This window comes from Rousettus aegyptiacus, unplaced genomic scaffold, assembly GCF_014176215.1.
Source record: "Rousettus aegyptiacus isolate mRouAeg1 unplaced genomic scaffold, mRouAeg1.p scaffold_m13_p_1, whole genome shotgun sequence".
In the NCBI taxonomy this organism is placed as follows: domain Eukaryota; kingdom Metazoa; phylum Chordata; class Mammalia; order Chiroptera; family Pteropodidae; genus Rousettus; species Rousettus aegyptiacus.
In genome coordinates, this window is record NW_023416284.1 from 162570841 (window position 1) to 162593273 (window position 22433).

Genomic DNA, 22433 nt, shown 5'->3' on the forward strand with positions numbered 1-22433 from the left:
CCTATACTTATTAGATTAATACATTATTTTTAACTAGAGAAAAGAATGATTGAGCTTTAAAGCTTTCAAACACAAGCTTTGACCTTATTGCCAAACTACTCAAAATCCTTAAAGTTACTTTCATCAAAGAGATGCCTTTTAAAGGTGCTTCTGTGAAGCACTTAGCTCTGCACAGAGCAGTGCTCAGTGTTAGTTATTCCAATTACTGTTATCATCTTCTATGTGGAAACAAAAGAAAAGATCAGGAGAAATGCACTAATAAGGTAAAAGGGATCGTTTAGGGTTATAGTGAACATCCGCTGTTTTTATCTGTCAAGATTTTTTTGGCCTCTCCTACACTGGGAACAGCATCACCCCTTCTTTTGAAGACTTTCCCCAAATTCCCATTCTGTGTGATTCAGGGCAGCTGTCAATCATGGGACTCTATTCTCCAGGCCACTCATATGGGCGTGTATTCCAGCCAGGACAGGCCCAGCACTTCCCTGGGGTTTATCGATCCATGGTGAAAGAGAAAAGCCATTTCTTCTTCTGAGGAAAATGAAGCAAAATGAAATTAAATTGTTCAAAATTATATTTATTAATTTATTTGGAAGAAACATTGTTAGGTCTCTAATTCACATCATTCACAAAAATAATTTCAACATAAGTTGGGCTGAAAAAACTACAAAAGTATTAAAAGAAAAAAGAAGAGAATATAATTTAGTTAAAGGAAAGACTTTAAATATTATGTAATATCCAAAATCCATAGAGAAAAATGATAGATACATTTAATCTTATCAAATTTCTAAACTTTGTTATGACAAACATCATTGCAAACAAAATCTTTTTATTTTTTTATATTTGCAACATATATAACCATCATTGGATCAATATCAAAAATTTATAAAGAATTCATAACCCTTAAGTAAGAGACAAACAGTAATATGAACAGATAATTCACAGAATACATAAAGATGCTTAATTTTACCACAAATCAGGATAATGCAAAATACAAATTTAAATGAAATACTGTACCCATAATATTGGGAAAAAATTAAAATTTGATAATATTAATTGTTAGCAAATGTATGGGTAAAGGGATTTTCTCATGCACCATGGGTGGTAGTTAAAATTCTATAAAATTATATGGTGCGATTTTAAAATTAATGCTCATACCTTATGAACTAGAAATTTAAATTATGGAAGTTTATTCTAGAGAAACACTTGCACATATGTACAAGGAAGGATATTTAAGGTCAACAATTGCAGCATTGTATGTAAAAGGAAAAACGTGGAAAATAGTGGATCCACCTGCCATACACAATTATGAAACAATTTTAAAGAGTTACATTTAAATATTTGATATAGAAGGATCACCGAGAGACACTGTTATGTGAAAAAGTGAGTCGCAGAACGGAATGTGTGGCATTATGACACCCACGTAAAACAACAACAACAACAAAATACAGCATATCCACGTATCCATGCAACTATAGGTATGTATGATATAAGTATAGATGATATAAATATAAGTGGAAATGGAATCCATGCAGTAAGATAAACACCAAACTAACGGTCATCTCTATAAAGAATTACGCTTAGAGGTAATGGTTGAGAATCACTTTCAATTCATTCAAACTACTTGAATTTTTATAATGAGGATATATCCATTTAGTGCTTGTACACTTAAAAATTAATAGTTCAAAATAAAAAGAAAATATTGAACATCAGTTTTTATTCAGCCTTTGAAAGGAATTATTTTATTCATGAAATCAACCTCATTCCAATGTGGGTGCTGTGTAGCTGCTCCTCCCTCCGTTTCCCCTTGCTTACTCTCCTGCCCTTCTGTTGACATGCTGATTATTCCAGTTTCTTCACTATGACTCTAAAGTCTCCAATCTTGATCCTCATCAAAGCCTACCCATCTTTCAATGCATTTCTTCAAGTGATTTCCTAATATGATAGATTAATTCCTTATGGGGGAGCTACAGTAATAGCTTAGTGTATTATCTCTCATAGACAAATTGTGTACTATAAAAGGGATCTTTGGTGCCTTATCTTAAAGAATAGATTCATGGTATTCACTAATGCGTACACCTCTGACTTGTACAACTTATTGCATGTAAGTTAATAATAATAAAAAAAAAAAAGCTGAAGACAATAAGAAGTTCCCCTCTACTAGAATATTGCCTTAAGGAGTTTAACCTTAAAATTAAATCTGGATTGTTTATTTCCTCAACAGATGGCAAAAAAACTGATTCATAGACACACATAAGACCCACAGACTCTTCTGAATGTTTAGGGAAGTGAATCCTAAGAAAAGACTAGATTTCTAATTAATTAAGCAGGTGGGAGCTTAGGGTATCAAGGTTTGCTCTAAGTATGAATATAAAGTGATCTTATTTTTAGCAACTGGCCAAGAAGAATCTCTGACTCAGCTAAGAATTAGAAATGTATTTGACCATATCTAGTTTAGCTATAAAGCTAGCTCAGCCCATTTCTGATTTTAAAAAAAGCATTACTGAGATGATTCATCAGCCAAATGCTTTCACAAGAATGAACAACTGATTAAGAGAAATAGCTTGGTTGGTTTGTGCTTCATTTACAGTTTTCTAAAAATTGCCCTTTCTGTCAAATACCCCATTTCTCTCCTGGATTTTTCTTTCATAGGTACTTCATGTTGCTTTAGTAAGTGACTATTGAAGGAGATCAGATTTAAAGCCAATGAACCTAGTCAAAAAAATATTACAAAGGCCCAGATGGCTAATCTTTGATATAAGGCATCTTCTAATAACTTATGTTTATGTTTAGAGTTACCAGGAATTTTTTTTTTAATGTGTAGAGAGATAGAGGAACTGATATACCTACCGCAAGTTCTTCAGTGTAGGTATCCAAATAATAATAATAACAACAGTAGCAACCACTATCACAGCGTCAGCTTTAGCAGAAATCCTATAATGATAGTGTCATTTAATGAAGGAAGAGTTGCTCTGGAGTATCCCCATTTCTGCTTGGAAGGAGCACAGTTTCTCAACCTAAATATTTCTGAGCTCCAATTCTGGATCAGCTATGCATTTATTAGTTATATAATGTTGAGCAAGTTATTTAACTCCACTGAGCCTAAGTTTTCCCTACCTAACAAGTGGAGAAAATAATCTCTCTCGTGATTTTTGTGAGTTAGAAATGTCTTAACGCTGTAGGAGTGTCTCGTCCATAAAAGGCCACATGTAGACATGTGTTCTTTCCCTTGTCCCAGCTGGAAGACTGTCCTGACGCCTTTTTCTGGAAGCATTTATCTCTTCTCCAATCCACGCACAGGAGTGCTGCTTTTAGACTGTTGCAGACTCAGCTGAGGAACAAATATTTTGAGCTTCCATCTCTTGCTGCTCCTCTCCTGCAGAAGGAGGCCACATCTTTTCCTGGCTGATAGAAGAGCAGTTATGGCCTAAAAGGGAAATCTAAGAGGATTTACATGAATTACATGGAGTCCTCAAAATCCAAGCTGCTAACTCCTCTTAGAATACTTACCATCTCACGAGAAACTTGTTTCCTACTTTGTTACTGTAGTAATAATAAAACTTGTCAAAGAGAATGAAGAAACACTCTCAGAAGCTCCAAGTTGAGGGAGGATCATGAAAATGCCCTGGCCTATTACAGAAGGAAGCCCTGGGAACACTAAAGAGTCTCATAAGGGTCCCCCTGGGGAGCAGGTACTGGGAAGCACTGAAAGAATTTAATTTAATTTAACTCCCTTTGAGGTGAAGAGGCCAATTTAAAGTGAGAGTAGTAATTTTAGCCCCAAGGCCTTGTGACTGTCCTCTCATGGTGGCACAAAATTACCCTCGGGATCCCTTGAGGGCCAGGCACTTTGCTCACCTTGTGGAGGCATTTCCTTTATCCTCTTCTGGCCTAATTAGGTCTCTCTTCTTTCCATTCTTCCTTCTTTCTCCCTCTAAACACAGAAATAGGCACCCTTTCCCAGTCTCTTGTAGAAAGAGTGATTGCTGATCTAAATAAATGTTTCCAAAGTACGTTCAGTGAAAGGTCTTCTCTTGCCCAGTGCCTGTCAGTTCTCCCAAACAACCCAGTACACCCAGTGACCATTTCCCAAGCTTATCTACTGGACTCCTGGGGTGAATTCATCAAAGGACTGCACACCTTTGTCATGTTCAGATGTGATGTCCACAGGTTTTGTGTGTTACGGTCATTTTACTTGCATCATTCTCCCTCCAAGCATGTTTTATTTAAAGAATACTTATCGGCAAGTTATTTTGAAATTTTTATGATTCTATCCTAGTTACTGTTCTCCTGCAGAGAAAAGTATCTCCATTATGGAAAACACATCAAAACAACAACAACGAATGTTAATTCTACTTTTGCATCTGAAACTTGCCAGGAGAGTTATTAACCTGAGTTCACAAGTGATCAGCAGCATAACTCAAATTAATGCCAAATCCTTCCGAGGGAACATTCAGTTACTGGGGACCGGTAGTAAGAATTCCATTCTAATTTCTTTTCATAGCTATGGCAAAGATCCAGATCACTTGATATTCTTGACTGGAATTTCTTTTTTTTGCTAATTGGAAGATGATGGGAATATCATGTTGGCAATGGGGGGCTATGGGCCACAGCTGTCCTCTGAGAGGCATGCCCACTCCAGGGAGGCCGATGTCTTTATACCAGGGGAAAATGACATCCACCGGTTTGAGCTAATAAGATGGCCTCTCTATGAGGAGCAAATGGGCAACCAATATATAACAGACTCTCCCTAGCTTATAAATCGTGAATGACTGACCTTCCCCGGTGACTCATGGAATGAAGTGATTTACATTTCTCAAACACTTCGTAAACCATTGTGAATGTACTTTCTGAAATACGTAGCCTCATGGAAACATTTATGCAGTGGGACACAAAAGAGAATTCTGGAAAACAAGCTGGGGTGGTACTCAGAAATACGTGGACAGGAATGAAGCCTTGGAAATATTGGGAACAGAGCAGTGTGAAAGAAGAAAAAAGTTACCTTCATGAGAAAACTAAATGTCTAGGACAGACAGCAGGAAGCAAGATTCTGAAAAATCCACTGTGACACAAATAGACCGAATCCTGAATTACCTGGGACTATTGTTATTATTACTATTTTTCAAGGTCTCTAAGTCCAAAAAAGATGCAAGAATTAATTAACATAATTAATTCAAAATATCAGAGATTATTTTTAGCTGTAGCTAGTTTAAATGCAGCTTTTCTCACACAACCATAAAAAGAAAGAAGGAAGGAAGAAAGGAAGGAAAGAAAGAGAGAGAGAGAGAGAGAGAGAGAGAGAGAGAGAGAGAGAGAGAGAAAGAAAGAAAGAAAGAAAGAAAGAAAGAAAGAAAGAAAGAAAGAAAGAAAGAAAGAAAGAAAGAAAGGAAAGAAAGGAAGGAAGGAAGGAAGGAAGAAATCAAAAGTTAAAATAGCTAAACCAAAAGTTACTCTTAAAATTACATACTACTCTTCCTCTTCTCTATCTGAACAATTGTGTCCAAAATCACCCGGTGAGGTCAGGCAAGGTAGGAGGTAGATGTCCACACAGGTTAGGGTGGGGACATAGCTGTGTGTCAGAGCCTGACTGTGTACGGAGGTGGTCCGTTTGAGGAGTGCTTGTTTGGTGTGAGTGTTGAGCCAGTGTGAAGTTGGAAGGGTGTCCTTGTAGGAGGGGAGCCCAGCTTGGGGCCTGGGAGCCTGAGGGAGGTGAGGAGGGCACCCATGCAGGGGTGGGGTTGGCAGGAGAAACAGGAAATAGGTTATGTACAGAGAACTGATCAAATAAACAAAATACTTGAAGGGTAACAAGAGCAGGTTTCTCACCATTGGCACAAGCAGTTACAATTATGATAGGGAGAAAACAAGAATGAACTGAGTCTAAATTAGTAATATTGGTGTAAATATGTTTTTTACTTGAGATAGATGAGAAAGAGAGAGGAAGAGAGGGAAGGAAAGAGGGAGAGAAAGAGGGAAGGAGGGAGGGAGAGAAGGAGGGAAAGAAGAAAGGGTGGAGAGAGAATGAGAGAGAGAGGGAGAGAGAGAGAGAGAGAGAGAGAGAGAGAGAGAGAGAGAGAGAGAGAGAGAGAGAGAGAGAGAAAGTCCCTGGCTCTGTTCACAGAGAGGTCCTGGAAGTAGTGATACCCCAAAACCTAGCAAAGTGATGAACACACCTAATACCCAGTCTTAGTCTCTAAATACATTCTCCATCTAAACCCAGTGGTCCCCAACCTTTTTGGCACCAGAAACCAGTGCCCCTATGAGAATCTAGTGCCTGATGATTGGAGGTGGAGCTGAGGCAGTGATGCTAGTGCTGGGCAGTGACTGCAAATAACAGAAGAAGCTTTGCTTGCTGGCTTGCCGCTCACCTCCTGCTGTGTGGCCCCTTTCCTAACAGACCACAGACTGGTACCTGGTCGTGGCCCAGGGGTCAGGGACCTCTGGTATAAATGGATAAATGGCTGATTCAACATCTTTTTTTTTTTTTTGCTGGAAAGTGAAATGCTCAATGATTACGTAGACATGTCAAAAGTACATAGATAAAAGGGGCTCCCATATACCATATCTGGGACAATTTGGGCACCAGAATAAATAACGATTGTCACATTAGGACCTAGTAAATCAAATAAGAAACAATTAGTGTATACTGAAATAAATGAGTGAATGAATAAATTGAAAGTTTGGTGAGGAATGGTATATTTATATAATCCCACTACCCAAAACACACAGCAAAATAATTATTAATGCTAAAGAATAAAAGTAATTTTACAGTGGAGAAGCTTAGCAAACTCACCTTAACAAGGGATCAAAGTTAATATTATTAGGAATAGGAGAATTTGAAATTGTTATCTAATAGAATGCAATAAAAACGCATCATTTCTGTGACATTTCTGCCAAAGATGTATAATCTGAATATAATCATGAGGAAGCACCAGACAAATTAACATTGTGGGTCATTCTACAAAACAAACAACTGGCCTGAAATTGGATATGTCAAGGTAATGGAAAGCAAGGAAAGTATGAGGAATTGTTCCAGATTGAAAGACACTAAAGAGATGTGACAACTAAATGCACAATGTGTTTGTAAACTGGATCCTTTTGCTATAAAGGACATTGGGACAAATGATGAAATTTAACTGAGGTCCAAAGATTGGATGATAGTTATGTATCAATGTTAATTTCCTGATTTTGATGAGATTGTAGTTATGTAAAAAAATAGTTTCATTTGTAGGAAATAACATTTTAAAATATTTGGGGACAATGAGGCAATAATTCTATTACTCAGAAATTATTCGGGAAAGCAATTTATTGGTACTGAACTTGCAAATTTTCTCTAAGTTTGAGACTGTTTCAAAAATAAAGTCAAATGTTCACACAACAGCTATACAAAAAGGATTCTTCCATCTTTTGGTTTTTCAAAGACTGCCCAGAGGAGAAGATAGCAAGCTTGATTCAAATAGACTTCATCAGCTTCTACAGATTAAGTGCCTGTAAGAGCCTCAGATGAAGCTCTTTAGTGAGGACAGATGTGCTCATGACCTGATTTGCCTTCTCTGCAAAGTTTCTAACCTGAGGTTTTTTTTTTATCTACTTACCTTATTCTATATCACTCAGGTGGCAATGGAACGATTTCTCTTTCCTTTATTTTGCCAAGCTATGAGACCTGCTTTGCCAAGGCCAGAGCATGATCAGCCATGATTAGGAAGATAACTTTTCAATCCGAAAAAACAAAAAATTTCCATATATAGTTTAGTAAGATTCGTGAAATCAGTTAAAGTAAGTAGATTACCACTTTTTAATTAGCAAACACACATAAGTTGGAAAATAATAAAGATCATACTATAAGAAGTAGAGTATCTTAGATAAGAAAAAGCCCAGAAGGAAACTCTTAGGAAACAAATCCTGATGCTATCACTTCCTAATTATGGGACCTGAGGATGGTGACTGACCCTTGCACATCTCAGTATTCTCACCTGTAAAATGGCTTAAGATTAACACTCTCCTAAAAGAGTTCATAAATGTAAAGCACTTAGAATAGTAACTGTTAGATAATAATTCCTCCATGTTAACTGTTATTAGTATTATCTATTAAAATTTAAAATATCTATACCTTATAATTTAGCAATTTTCCTTCTGATCTTCACCTCAGAGAAGCAGAAGAATGCCCAGGTACAGGGACGTCCATTACAGCAATGTTTGAAATAGGGAAAAATGTAATAACCGAAATATTCATAAATCAAAAGTTAGCTAAAACTTAATGACATATTCCCACCATAATTTTTATAGTGAAATTTAAAAAAGTAATTGATGTCATATTGTGAAGTGAAAAAGGAAGTTGGTACACGTGCTGTGATGTGAAAAATAAACCAAATAATGCTATGTATTTTTGTGGGTCTACATAAATCCATGTAGGGCTTAGAAAAATATTTGGAAGGATACACAAAACAATTGCTAACCATTTGTTATGTTTTGGGAAAAGGATTTAGATTAGAGCTATGATCAAAGGGAATTTTGCTTTACACGTAATCCTAATTTTCTACAAGGAGAATATGTTCATGTAGTATCTGTGTGATTAAAGATTGGTAATAAAAAGCATGTTACAGTATTTCTGTACTATAGGTAATAAATCTTTAAGCACATTATCAATTGTTGATTAGCATCGTAAAAGGAAAGGCCAAAATACTTCAATCCAAAATATTGAGTAGGAGGGAAAATTCAACATATTTTACTCTGGGAGATAATAAATGTTATTTATTTGTTTCCAGCTCTCTGTTTTATAGAGACTAAGAATAAAAATTTATTTCCTAACTGAATACCAACAGATGATCTCTAGATGGTGTTTAGAATGGGGAGCAAACTTGTGGTCATGAAGGATGAACGCTCAGAGCCAGTCGTATTTATAAGGTTCTCCCGCCAGTTGGCCTTCCGTAGGTTCTGCACCAACAGCAAAAGCTCATTTATAGCAAGGAACAGGGGAATGCCCTTATTGGTAAAATGGAGATGAGGAGCCAATACCAACAACCTCAAATCCTGGCTCGAGAGATGACTTGCACTTTAGCTCGGGGACATTTAACCTCTCACTTTTTCCACTTATAAAACAGGAGATAATTGCGCCAACAAATGCAACTCAATGCTGCATTTACACAGCACTTAAAACTCTTGGATAAAAAGCAACTTAGAAAATGTCACTGCATTACTCTGTGAGATAATGGACCAGGAATACATTTCTTTCAAAAAGTTAAACTAATAACATTTTTACTGGTTATTTGATCTCAGATTTGTGCCAAATGCAATGAAGATAATACAATTTCTCATGCTACTTACATTTTTATTACTCAGTCATAGAAAGTTCAAAATCAAACCTCTACTTATTTTTGGAGTTAGAGGAAAGCAAAATAAAGCAATTGTTCATATATCCACAAAAGAAGTTAAAAGCTTTGACTTCCATGAAAATAAAATACTTATATCCATTTAGTCAAATGCCTTAAAATAAAGGACATGAAGTTAAGGAGTTGTCAAAAATTAGAAACAACTAGAATGTGAAATTTCCTGATGGGTTCCAAGGAGAAAACGGGATGGAAAAAACCAGAAGCCAGATGCTTCAGTATGAAGCAGAAATAATCCATCTATAACTAGGCCTCAGAAAAATTAAGCTTGAGGGACGACAGCCAGTCTTTTCAGTGAGTCTGGAACCTACGCTGTGTCCAGGACCTACTGGCTCTGGCCTTCCCTGATCCTAAGGAATTATCCTAGATTCCTGCTGGTTTGCTTCTGAAAAATTATCTCCAGGTTTGGGTTTGGAAATTGGTCCCCATCAGCTAAGGGTCACTCACAGTTCCTTTTATTTTTCTATCTGGAATTTGGATATAATTCAGTGCAATTGGTCTATAATTTCAGGCAAGCACAAAGGTCTGCATGACCCATCTCCAGAGTGAATGTTATAGATTTACCATATACTCACATGCTCACAATGGGAGGGTTTCTTTCTTCCTCAGCCTATTAACTGTGCCACATCAGCATCAACACAGATTTGCATCTATAGCGACTTATTCTATCCTAACAGGGTGATCCTAGGTTTGGGTAACTTTTACTTGAACAGATGCCAGTAGTAGATGTGTCCTGGATGTCCTGGATGTCCTGGATGACACAGAAGTGATCCCACCCTCAATGACTGCTTTAAAAGGCCCGAGAAAAATGAGAACCTGTCCTATTTGTTTTAATGATCACTTCTAACAAGGATTTTGTTTTCAGCCTTCCCCCACAATGCACTCCAGAGTTTACTAACCCACAACCATACTGTTGGGAAATTTCATCTTCGTAACAGGACGCAGGCCCTCTTACATGCAGATTTGGGTGGGGTTGGGTGAAGGGCGTGAGGAGGGCCAGGGAATTGTCTATTCCCAGGATGTTCCCCAGGCTGATCTGGCACTTGATGTGATATTGGCTTAAAATGAGTGTTATGGGGCATTTCCCAGAGAATTTCTTAATTCTAATTTCCCTGGGAGTCTGCTGTGAGATATCAGTGGCCGAAATAAACAGAGCGCTTACCAAGCATCTAAGAGAGTGGGGTTTGGTCTCCTTGTTTCCCCTGAAAGTAGCCTCTCCAAGCAAGTGAGAGACATGGCACCTCTATACCACCATTACTTAATGTCAGCTGAATGACCTTTTCCGTTTTCTTGTTATAATCTGATTCTAGAATTTTCTTAGTTGTTTCTAAGAGCTGTAAGTTTAGGCAGGAAATTAAAACTGTAGATAAAAATAATAGTTTATGTTTGTACAGAACTTTTATATACTTCCAAATGTTTTTATTTATCCTCAACATCCCTGAGAGAGCACTGGAAATCTAAAATATTTAAAAGAAAATGTGAAGGTTACCTGCCTGGACCCCTACCCAACACAGGAATTTCTAGTGTAATCCGCTCCCAAAAGTAGTTATAAAATGTGATGGTTAATTTCATGTGTCAACTTGACTAGGCTAACAAAACCCAGATCACTGGCAAACATTATTTCTGGGTATATTTGTGAGGGTGTTTTTGAAGAGATTAGCGTTGGAATCTGTAGACTGAGTGAAGAAGATCATGTTCACCACTGTGGGTGAGCATCATCCAATCTGTCGAGCGCCTGAATAGAACAAAAAGACAGAGGCAGAAGGGTAAATGTGTTCTCTTTGCTTAAGCTGGGTCATTCGTTTTCTCTTACCCTTGGATATTGGTGCTCCAGGTTCTCAGGCCTTCAGATTCAGACTGAGTTATAGCACTGGCTTTCTGTGTTCTTCAGTTTACAGATGGCAGATCATGCAAATTTTCAGCCTCTATGATTAGATAGATGAATGGATAGATAGATAGATAGATAGATAGATAGATAGATAGATAGATAGATAGAATTGCTTCTCTGGAGAACTCTAACACTCAGAGCCACAACATGGTCACTACAGCCATTGGGATCTCATTCGATTGCTTCGAAGCCTGTGTCCCTTTGATTTCCACCCTGTTCTGTTCTGTCCTGCACATAGCACAGCAAGGTAAGGCTAATTCCTCTTCTGTATGAAGTGTTTGTGGACAGCTATCATGTTCTCCATCCCTTCCCTCTCAGGTTGACTACCCCCCACTCCCCAACTCCTCCTTTCCCAGCTAGACATTCACAGTTTTTGCTCATGGAACCTCATTTTGGTAACCTTCTCATCTCATTCATTTTAATCTGAGTGTCTTTTTTGAAATATACTTCCAAAACAAAACCTTCTTCCCCTGATACTGTCTCATCAGCAAAAAACTGGAACTGATCTCTTTTGGACACTGTCTTTCTGTTAATTAGCCTAAGAGCACATTTGATTTTTGAAAGTTTTATTTGCACTTAAATGATATTGAAATTGCAATCAGTTAAGTTGTCTAATTTTCACATTTACAGGTAAGTCCAACTTTTTCAATTTTATAGTTGTGAAGTTGATTCTTTGGACTTTTATCTGAAACTTTATATAGTTATTTTTAATCGGTTTTCATCTTTGATTCCTTTAATAATCTTTTGTAATTTTGACTCTCTTACATGTCATGTGATAGATCCTTTTTTTAGTCTCAGGTTTTAATTTCAGGCTATTGATATTTATTAGTCAGTCAGATGATTTGTTTTGACTAATTGACAAGTTGACATTGATCCAGGTCTTATCACTTCTTTTCTAGCACAGAGATTTTTTAAAAAATATCTGGAAAGTATTAACCAAGTGATTACTCATTCATTCATTTAATAAATATTTATTGAGCACTTACTATATGCCAGGTATGTGGGTGTTAGTGATTTAATAGAGATCAAATAGATAAAGTGCCGTTAGGGAGTTCAGATTATAAGAAGAGACATAAATGAACAATTACGGAGTGTAGTGTGATAAAGGAATAAAACATATTGAGAAGACAGAATAATTTCAAGGAGAGCTGCTTTAGATAGGGTGAAGGGAGCACATCTTCACTAGCATAGGTGAGGCAGTCTTTTAGGAAGAGGGAAGAGCAAATGGAAAACCCTGAGACAAATGAGGGCTTAACCAGTATGTACAGGTCCTGGGATGTATGATCTGGTTTAGTTTCTGTCTATCTGGTTCTTAGTATGACCTTGGCCCCGAGCAAAGGACTTCTTGGGTTGGCTCCTACCAGAGCACAGGGAGAAGTCTTTCCCCAGAGCATAGCCCTGAGTTCAGGAAGCTGGCCACTCAGCCTGGCCCTGGTCAGTTCTCACATGGCAAATAAGAGATTTCTCTTTTATGGGCCATTTCACGGGGATTGTCATTTGAAATTACACATGGAATCAGTAGTTACAGGCTGAGCAGGCACAGAAACAATTCGAAGTAGATAGACCCTTTTGAAAAGTCCCAGTTGCCTTAGGGCTCAGTAGGTGTGTGCATATGAGTGCAAATGCTGTGCACTATTCTTACCTTACAGTATGCATGTGTCCTTGCAGGCATAGTCCTTCCACTAACCCTATTACCTACTTTCAATCTTCTAATGTCATGTAGTAATGCCAACTCAGCCACAAAGTCATCTGGAAAATTAATATCCAGGTGTAGGGACACCAGCCTCTTGCCAAGACTAGCTTTAGCTTCCAATTTTTCTTTTTTCCATATCATATTAAATGTTGAGAACACGAGCCAAGGAGGAACCACCCAGTGGACCTTTCTCAGACGTTCTTCGTGCGGACAGAAAAAATACAACAGTGTGGTCTGAATAAGTTTCAAAATATTTCCCAAAAGCAGAAAGTATAAAATAATGTGCACTTAATTTAACAGACCTGATTTGATTCAAATAATATTTCGAGAAGGATCTTAACTTCTTTAATGTTGTCTGTAAAAATAGAGATTGACATTAGCCATCTTCAATTTCTTGACGCTGCATAGAGGAGAGGTTTATGACTGCCAGTTGACTAGCTATCGTGAGGATGAAATATATTCAGGTCGGAAAGGAGGACATTCTGTTTCCATCAGTCAGTCTTCTGACTGGGAAGTGATGGAAATACAAAGGCCCCTGGGGTCAGCAAGGCCTGACATAAATTCTGTCCTTGCCATTCACGAGCTCTATGGAGAAGTTATTTATCCTCGTTAGTGTCAGGGTCTCCTCCATAACCCAGGGATAATAGTACTTACTTGATTAAATAAGATAATGTATCTTAAATGCCTAACATATATATAGGTTTCAATAAATGTTAACTCTTTAATCTTTCCCTTTTTTCTGAGATATTTTGAATTGTGTGTATCGATGTGTATGTGCTTAATAGGACAAAAACTCTCATATAATTGAGACAACATTCCATACATTTCCTTTGCTCAGCCATAAAATGAGGTAATTATAAGAAAGAATATCTTCATGGCAAGACTGTCAACAATATTGAGGAGTCTTTTCTGTTACTAAGGTTTAAATAGTCAGAAGTATCCATTCTTTTCAATAGAATCTAAAAAGACATAATCTAGAGAGTAGATTTTAGGTCTATTTCTTCTTTTAACTAGTCATGAGACCTAAGCTAGCCAATTTAACATTCAAACGTAATAATGCTGTGTACTATGGTCACGAAACTACTAATTTTCTCTCATTTTTGATCTCTCTCTCTCTCTCTCTCTATATATATATATATATATGTATGTATGTATGTATGTATGTATATTCTCATTGTTTTAAACTTTATGTACTACTTTAGGGTTCGGTGAATATGAGTGGTGCATTAAAAATCACAGTATGCTTTAGGCAATGTATTTTTCAGTCACCTATCCTATACCATGCACTGTAATAGCCATGGCTTTCTCCCTTCATGGTAGGAATTATTATTATTATTTCTATTTTACAGAAAATAAAAGGTATCAGGGAGATAAAATTCTTTGCCTAAGGTCACAAGAAAAGTAAGAGATTACAGGATTCAAGCCCTGGTGTTTCTGACTCCACATTCCACTACTTCACATAGTTATGCTATAAGATGAAGGAAGCACCCTTCTTCTTCCTGCCGATTGTCAGGTTTAAACAAAAGAACTCCAAGCACTTCCATTGTAGGCCCTGGACACCCAAATATGCATGAGGAAGGATTAGACTCTTGCTCTTTTGCAAAACAAACAAACAAACAAACAAACCAAACAAGGAAAGAAATATTCTCATCTCCTGATCAAAGTGAGGCAGCAACATTTGGGTGGTTGCTTAATGACTGTAGATCTCTCTGACTTAGATTTGCAGTCTTTGAAAACAGGGACCACATTTCTAGTTGCTCAAAGTTGTATCCCTAGCATCAGGTGCCATGTATACCAGTGAAAACGTACCACAGATTTTTATCAAAGCAACGGTATATGTTTGAATGAGTGAACTACAATGAGAAAAGTTTCAGATGTAGACTCAACAATTTTAAGCACAAATTATGGGTGAATCATAAAGGACACAGACTTCTCCAACAACATCCCCAACTTCTCTTCTTGTGTTAAATAACAGCTGGTTTATAAGACAAACACCTGGGTTGTAATTATGACAAGGATAGCTATATACAGTAAAGTGTTATAAGTAAAATATGGGTTTCTGCTCTGTAACCTGGCTTTTTTTTTGCCTCTTGACTTGTAAAAATAAATTCAGTAGCAAAACCTCATATAAATAATTTTTATAAATCAAAAATCTGAAAGAAATATAATGAGTGTGAACAAAAGGTCTGAGTAATAGACATGTAATACAGGTAATATTTACCACCTGAAAATGAGAAGACACATAAAAACATCAAGCACTATTGTATCCACTGGGTGGTGCTGCAGACTGATGTTGATGTTATCCCACAAATTGTTAAAGGGTGTCAGGAAATAAAAGTTGGGACAGTGATTCCTTATATGTAAAAAGTCCTTTCATTTGAGTCTCACAACTCTATGAGGAATGTAGAGTGCGTATTACCATTCCTTAAAGACAGGCTTTAGACACCATTAAACATGAGAAACTGCCTCTCAGGAGAGTTGTAACAATTTTAATGGAGCTATAAAATGGTCTATTCACATCAGAGCTGCATATTCCACAGTTATCTACTGATGGCTTTGGTTTCTTTCTCCAGTTTCAAGTGTCTGTCTCATAAAAGGGCAATCTCTGTGGAAGGGAGACTAAAATAGCTCGCCTATGCTTTCCTGGTGGTGGTTCTTTTGCTCACTGATCAGCAAATACACCATGATGCTCAAAGGAAGTTGTGACAAGAGAAAGTCTCTGTTGTCAGACAGTGGCTTTGAGTCTAACTCTTCCACTTATTCATGGATGTCTGTCTATTCATTGAAACGTTTCAGATCCTCAATTTTAGCATATATAAAAGAGACTAGAAATATTTTACCCCATTTGCCTAAACCATCTGGTAAGATAAAATGAGTTAACATGGGGAAGTATAAAGTGTTTTGTAAATGTAGGTTGTTATTTTCTCTGGAAGCTTACTCCACGTTCATTAAAATATTTCTCATTCCATGGCAAACTCACAATGCAACATACAGATGATGTATTATTGAATTGTATGCTCAAAACCTATATAATTTTATTAGCCTATGTCACCCCAATAAATTTAATACCAATTAATTAATTAATTTTAAAAATTAAGGTTTTCAATACTCATTAACAACTTATTTAAGAAAGGTTGCAGCAGTTTATACTGCATTGAGAAATGAACCTGTAATATTAAAACAATGTATGAATAGCATATACAATAAAAAATAATATAGTTACTGTTCTGTTAATAACCTAATGTAGAAAACACCTCTATTCTTTTGATATGTTAAATAAGGTTGTCATATTCAGTATCCTAATATATTTAATACTTTGTCATTCATCATCAAACCTATCTATGATAATGAAATAGTAAAGTTCATAGACTTATAGCTTACATTTATTAGCTAGATATTTCATTTCAAGTTATGATATATAAATGTGTACATGTGTGTATTCTATTAGAGAGAAAATGATAAACAGCTTTCATCTATGTTTCCTTTGTTTATAGATTTTAATTGTAATTAATTTTATGTAAAGCCTAGAGTTCATGAAAATGGCCAAAATGTACAAACTTCCAGTCAAAAAATAAATAAATCATGGAGAGGTAATATACATAATGATGTCTAGAGTTAATGGTACCGTTTTGTATATTTGAAAGTTGCTGAGAGAGCCAACTTTTAAGAGATATTAAAAGTTCAAATCACAAGGAAAAAAATTGTAACTGTGTGGTGATGGATGTTAACTAGAATTATTGTGGTGACCATTTTGCAATATAACATTTATGTCAATTACATCCAATTTTAAAGAAGAAAAAACTAATATTCATATTTATTTTATGTATTTGTATTCATCCCGGGTCTGAAGAATGCTCAGTAGATCATACAGTTTCATGTAAAAACTTTTATGCGTAATAAATTTGCAAACTTATAGAGGAACTAAATTTGTACTCTTTAAAAATGACCTCATACCACATAAATAAATTAATAATAAAAATAAATAATAATAATAATAAAATATCCTCCCACTGCCTTAATTCTGCTCAATCCATGATCCCCACCCACACAAACTTTCTTAGCCTCTGTGATCACCAGTTCCTCTCAACTGGATGTACCTGTTTATTAATTAGCTAATCAATGACTTGATATTCTTTGATATTTTCTTCTGTTAGCTTTTTATTTTTATCTTTCACACTTAGGCCTTTAATCTATTTGATGTTTATTTTTATATGCTGTGTGAGATCCAATTTATTTCACTTCATGTAATGAGCTAAATTTCCTAACATCATTTACTAAACAACCCTTAGTTTCTCTATTGATCTGTGGTGTTACTAATCTCATATTCTATATACCATCTCTTCTGTCCCATTTGTTTTTCCGTACGCCAATAGCATGCTGTTTTAATACTGTTTAATGTCTTTGTAACATGTTTTTTAAGAGCTGGTAGATCTGATTCCCCCTCTTTAGTCTTCATTTTCTATTACGCGGATCAATTGTTTCATGTAAATTTCATATGAAATATTAGTGGATCTTACTCTCATATATACATTTTTACAATTAATTTCCAATTCCCCCCCAAAATTTCTTTTAAAATTTTCACTTGAAATTTACTGACACCTATAGATAAATTTAGGGAGAATCAATATCTTTGCAAAGTTATGACATCCTTTCCACTGATATATCTTTCCATGTAGTCAGTGCCTATAATAAAGAGTTAATTTTTTCTTTATACAAAATTCTTGTGCATTCTGTGTTGTTAATTAATTCCTAGACTTTATAACTTGCGCTATAACTATAAACAAAATTTTTTTCTGTTATGTTTTATAATTGATGGGTAGAGGAACATCATGAAATTGTGTCAGTAGATACAGTATGAGACTTCCTTTCTGAACTCACCAGTTAGGTCTTACAGCTTGCTGGTCTTCTCGGTTCTTCTGTATAAATCATGATATCATCAACATCAAAGACAACTTGGTCTTTTCTTACCTGACACTTATACTTCTTACTTCTTTTTCTGATCTTTTTATTTGACTAGGACCTCTAAATTTAGGAATAGTGACACTGATTCATATTATTAGGATATCTCTCTCACTTCTCTCATTCTCTATCTCTATCTCCAAAGTATGATTTTCATCTAAATAAAGCTTAAAAAATAATGAAATAATGATTTAGATAATTTTATTCAGTAATATATTTTATACTTTATATTTTAAATTGCCTGTTTATATATAAGATTTTATTATTTTAGCAAATGGAGAATAATTCTTAATTTCTGCATTTGAAATTTTTAGGCGGGGCAACCTTTGGTTGACCTCACAGATTACAAGGACCTTATCAGTTTACAAACCCTTATTTTTTATTTTTTATGCCTACAGCACCTGCTCTTCTTAGGTGGTCTCCCATTCAGGTACTAACTAGGCCCAACTCTGCTTAGCTTCCAAGATCAGACGGGATCAGGCTTGTTCAGGGTAGCGTGGCCAAAGACCTGCATTTGAATATTTAATACCTTGAAAAAGCTTCCTGCTTTTTAATGGGAAGAATTTTTAAAAGCCATTTAAATAAACATATGCATCTAGATGTGTTTAAAAACTGATGTCTACTAAATGACAAAATTCTCAGTAGGACAATTTGTTAGAAAAGTCTTAAAGGACTCATAGAAGCTTCAAGTCTTAAACAACTGTGTAAATTGGTACCATTGGATGCATGATCCTTTCTGAGAAGGATCTGAAACCAGTTGATCACTTCCTGCTCAAGGAAGCCCATTCTCACACAGTGTCACTCCTGTTGGAACTTTGCATCCACTTGTGAAGAAGGCAGAACAGTTACTAGTATCCCTAGTATCCCCCTTGAAAAGGGATCTTACACCAGATGGAGGTAGAACCTGAACCCCAATCTTCTGGTTTATATCCACATATGCCCTCAATAGCCCTAGATTTTTTCCACATATTTGACCATACTGTAATTAGCAATGATGACAAAGTCAAGAACAAAGCTGTTGTGAGAGCGTCACTCATCCTTTTTTTTCTTTAAAGAAAGGGTTCACATGGTATAATGTCAGGCTATTATAGCCACTTTGTTTTTGTTGGCAAGTAAAGTAGTACAATTCTTCTCTATTTTATGGTGTATGTTTAAGAAACCTAAAAGGAATTTAATTTACTACACTGTCTCACTCAACATATCTTTTCTTGGCTTCCTGTTCATTCTAACTCAGGACAGCTTGGCCAAACTAATTCCTTGTCCTTTTATGGAAGATGGAAAATTCTTCAGATTATTATAAACAATGTGTGATCCATTTCCCTTTGTGAGTGAGTGGTCTGCTAAAAAGGGGGCCTCTTGAATGCTCCTAAATGATACACTAAAGAGCTGGCCTGCTTTCTTTTTAAAACTGGTTATGAAATTCTGATAATTTGGTAATTATCACATGCTTGATAATTATCATATACCTGGTAATTTGGAACCACCAGGTATATGAATATCAGAAGCTGGACTTTATGTCATCAAATGATGACTAGTGTCCTTCTTATAAGCCTATTTTTTCCCTCACTACTGCATAGTTAAGAGAAGCAGAGTTCTCAATTCCTAGTGTTTAGGGTTTTGTTTTTTGTTGTGTTACTCAGAGATAAGGACTAGACACAAATGCAAAAGAGAAGGCAGCTTGTAAAATGTACATAAATTGCATGTGAGGTTAGACTAGAAAATTTGCAGATGTTTCCCATTATAGACTCATTTTACTTGGCCAAGACAGTGGTTTTTGTTTTCAATCTTAATTATTGTTTTAATTTCAGTGCTTTTAAGAGAAAATGCATCATCCATTACTCCTTTTTTTTTTTTTCTTATTCCAATGTGATTTATAAGTCTGGATATGAAGGTGCTGAGTTTATGACCACTGGACCTACTGATTTGTCCTGCGCTGATATTTTTATGATTCTATGAACTTGGAAACGAATCTAGAATTGTTGAAGAGTCACTTAAAGGATATAGGAATGGTTGAAAGTGAAAGTATTATCCTCGAATTAGGTAACTTTTGTGAAAACATTCAGGTTTACCCTAGGCAGGAAATGACTATTTAGTGACAGTTTCTAGCTGTTTTAGAAAGTGTGTAGCTAAAGTGACATTGCTGAGCTGTTAGGTTTTAAAGACTGTGGGCAAGGCAAAAAACATACATAGTTGCAATGAACAACCTTGAAAGTCAAGTATTTGTGTCTCAATGAGTCTAGCTCTTTCTGCAACATGAAACCAGATTGTTGTGTCTTCATTCAGCAGCCGATGAAAAAGTTGACATGCAATATGAGTTATGTTTCACTAAATAATTTTAAACACTAGAATCACAAAAGCGAGATTTCAAACTTTTAGAAAATATCAATGATTTCTTTTAAAAATTCAAGCAGCAATCAAGATACCTCCTCTGCTTCCTCCTTTAAAATTCTATTATTAGAAGCCTTTATGCTTATACATACATACCAAATTTCTAAGAGAATACAAGAAACAGCTTGGTTATCTCCAGAAAGGGCAAATTAAGATGAGAAGGGTTGAGTGAGGCAATGATGAAATTATTACTCATTTAACCTGCCATGTTTTTATTTATTTATTTTATAATGAGTATGTTATCCATTTGTAAATAAAAGAAAAATGTAAGGAAACATTATTTATTTCACTTTTCCCCTCCTCCTCTCTGATTATTTCATCTTTTGTTTGTTATATTTTAAAAGAGTTGTCAAATATGTTTTATTTGAAAATTATATTTTCTGTAAAATTATCCCAAACTGTCCATTATTCTCAAGTAGCATGTAATTTAACTTCAAGCATCAGATCATTTCTGTGTCTCTTCGTGATCTCTTAGAGGAAAATATAATCATAGTTTTTAATTTGATACTCAAATTGTCTCCAGTTTAACTTTAATTAATCTAATTAAATAAACATTAATTTAATTAGTTATGACCAAAGCAAATAGATTTGTGCTCTGCTCTGCTAATAACACTGCAATATACTTGGAATCAAGGGGTTTAGGTCTGGTCATGCAGTGATGATTTTGGCCTCTGGAATGCTGCTTTAAGAATCTGTGACTTAACAATCTAGATGAAATAGATAAATTCTTAGGAACATATAATCCTTTAAGACTGACTCAGAAAGAAACATAAAATTTGAACAGACTAATGACTGGTAACAAAATTGAATCAGTAATCAAAAAACTCCCAAAAAACAAAAGTCCGAGAGCAAACAGTTTCACAGGTGAATTTTATGAAACATTTAAAGAGGCATTAATAATTATTATCCTTCTCGAACTATTCCAAAAAATTGAAGAGTAAGGAATGCTTCCAAACTCATTCTACTAGACCAGCATTACCCTGATACTAAAACCGGACACCACACACACACACACACACACACACGCATACACACACACACGCATATACACACACACACACACAAATTACAGACTAATATCTCTGATAAATAGAAATGAAAAAATTCTCAACAAAATATTAGCAAACCAAATACAACAATAGATTAAAAGGATCATACATGGTGATCAAGTGGGATTTATTCCAGGAATGAGAGAGTGGTCCAATATCCACAAAGTAGTAAACATAATATACCACATCGAAAACAACAAAAATCAAATGATCATCTCAATAGATGTAGAAAAAGCATTTGATAATATACAATATCCATTTATGATAAAAAACTCTCAACAAAATGAAGATAGAGGGAACATACAAAGACCATATAATAATTCTGACCATATACGACAAACCTACAGCTAGCATCACATTCAATGGTTAAAAGCTAAAAGCTTTTCCCCTAAGATCAGAAAAAAGAAAAAGATGCCCACTCTCACCACTTTTATTCAATATAGTATTGTAAGTCCTAGCCACAGCAATCAAAAAATAAAACAATCAAACAAAAAAGGCATTTAAATTGGAAAAGAAGAGGTAATTCCATTATTTGTAGATGACATGATGCTATATGTAGAAAAATGCTAAAGATTCCATGAAACAACTATTAGAATTAATAAATTAATTAATTTAGTAAAGTTATATGATATAAAATTAATATTTAGAAATCAGTGATGTTTTTATACACTAATAATGAATGATGATCAGGAACAGAAATTAAGAAAACAATTCCACTGATAATCACATCAAAAAATTAAAATATCTAAGAATGAATTTCACCAAGGAGACAAAACACTTGTACTCTGAAAACTATAAGATCTTGATAAAAGGAAATTGAAGATGACACAAATAAATCGAACAATATGTCATGTTCACAGATTGGAAGAATTAATATCATTAAAATGTCCATACTACCCAAAGCAATCTATAGATTCAACACAATCTCTATCAAAATACAAGCCATTTTCCACAGAACTAGAATAAATAATCCTAAAACTTATATGAAACTACAAAAGACTTCGAATAGTCAAAGCAATCTTGATAGAGAAGAACAAAGCTAAAGGTATCACACTCTCTGAGTTCAAGTATAA

At 35.4% G+C, this 22433-nt stretch overlaps 1 pseudogene; it reads right to left on the reverse strand.

Moving 5' to 3' along the window:
- Window positions 1–18312: 18312 nt before the first annotated feature.
- LOC118605340 lies at window positions 18313–18431 on the reverse strand (annotated as a pseudogene).
- Window positions 18432–22433: the final 4002 nt, after the last annotated feature.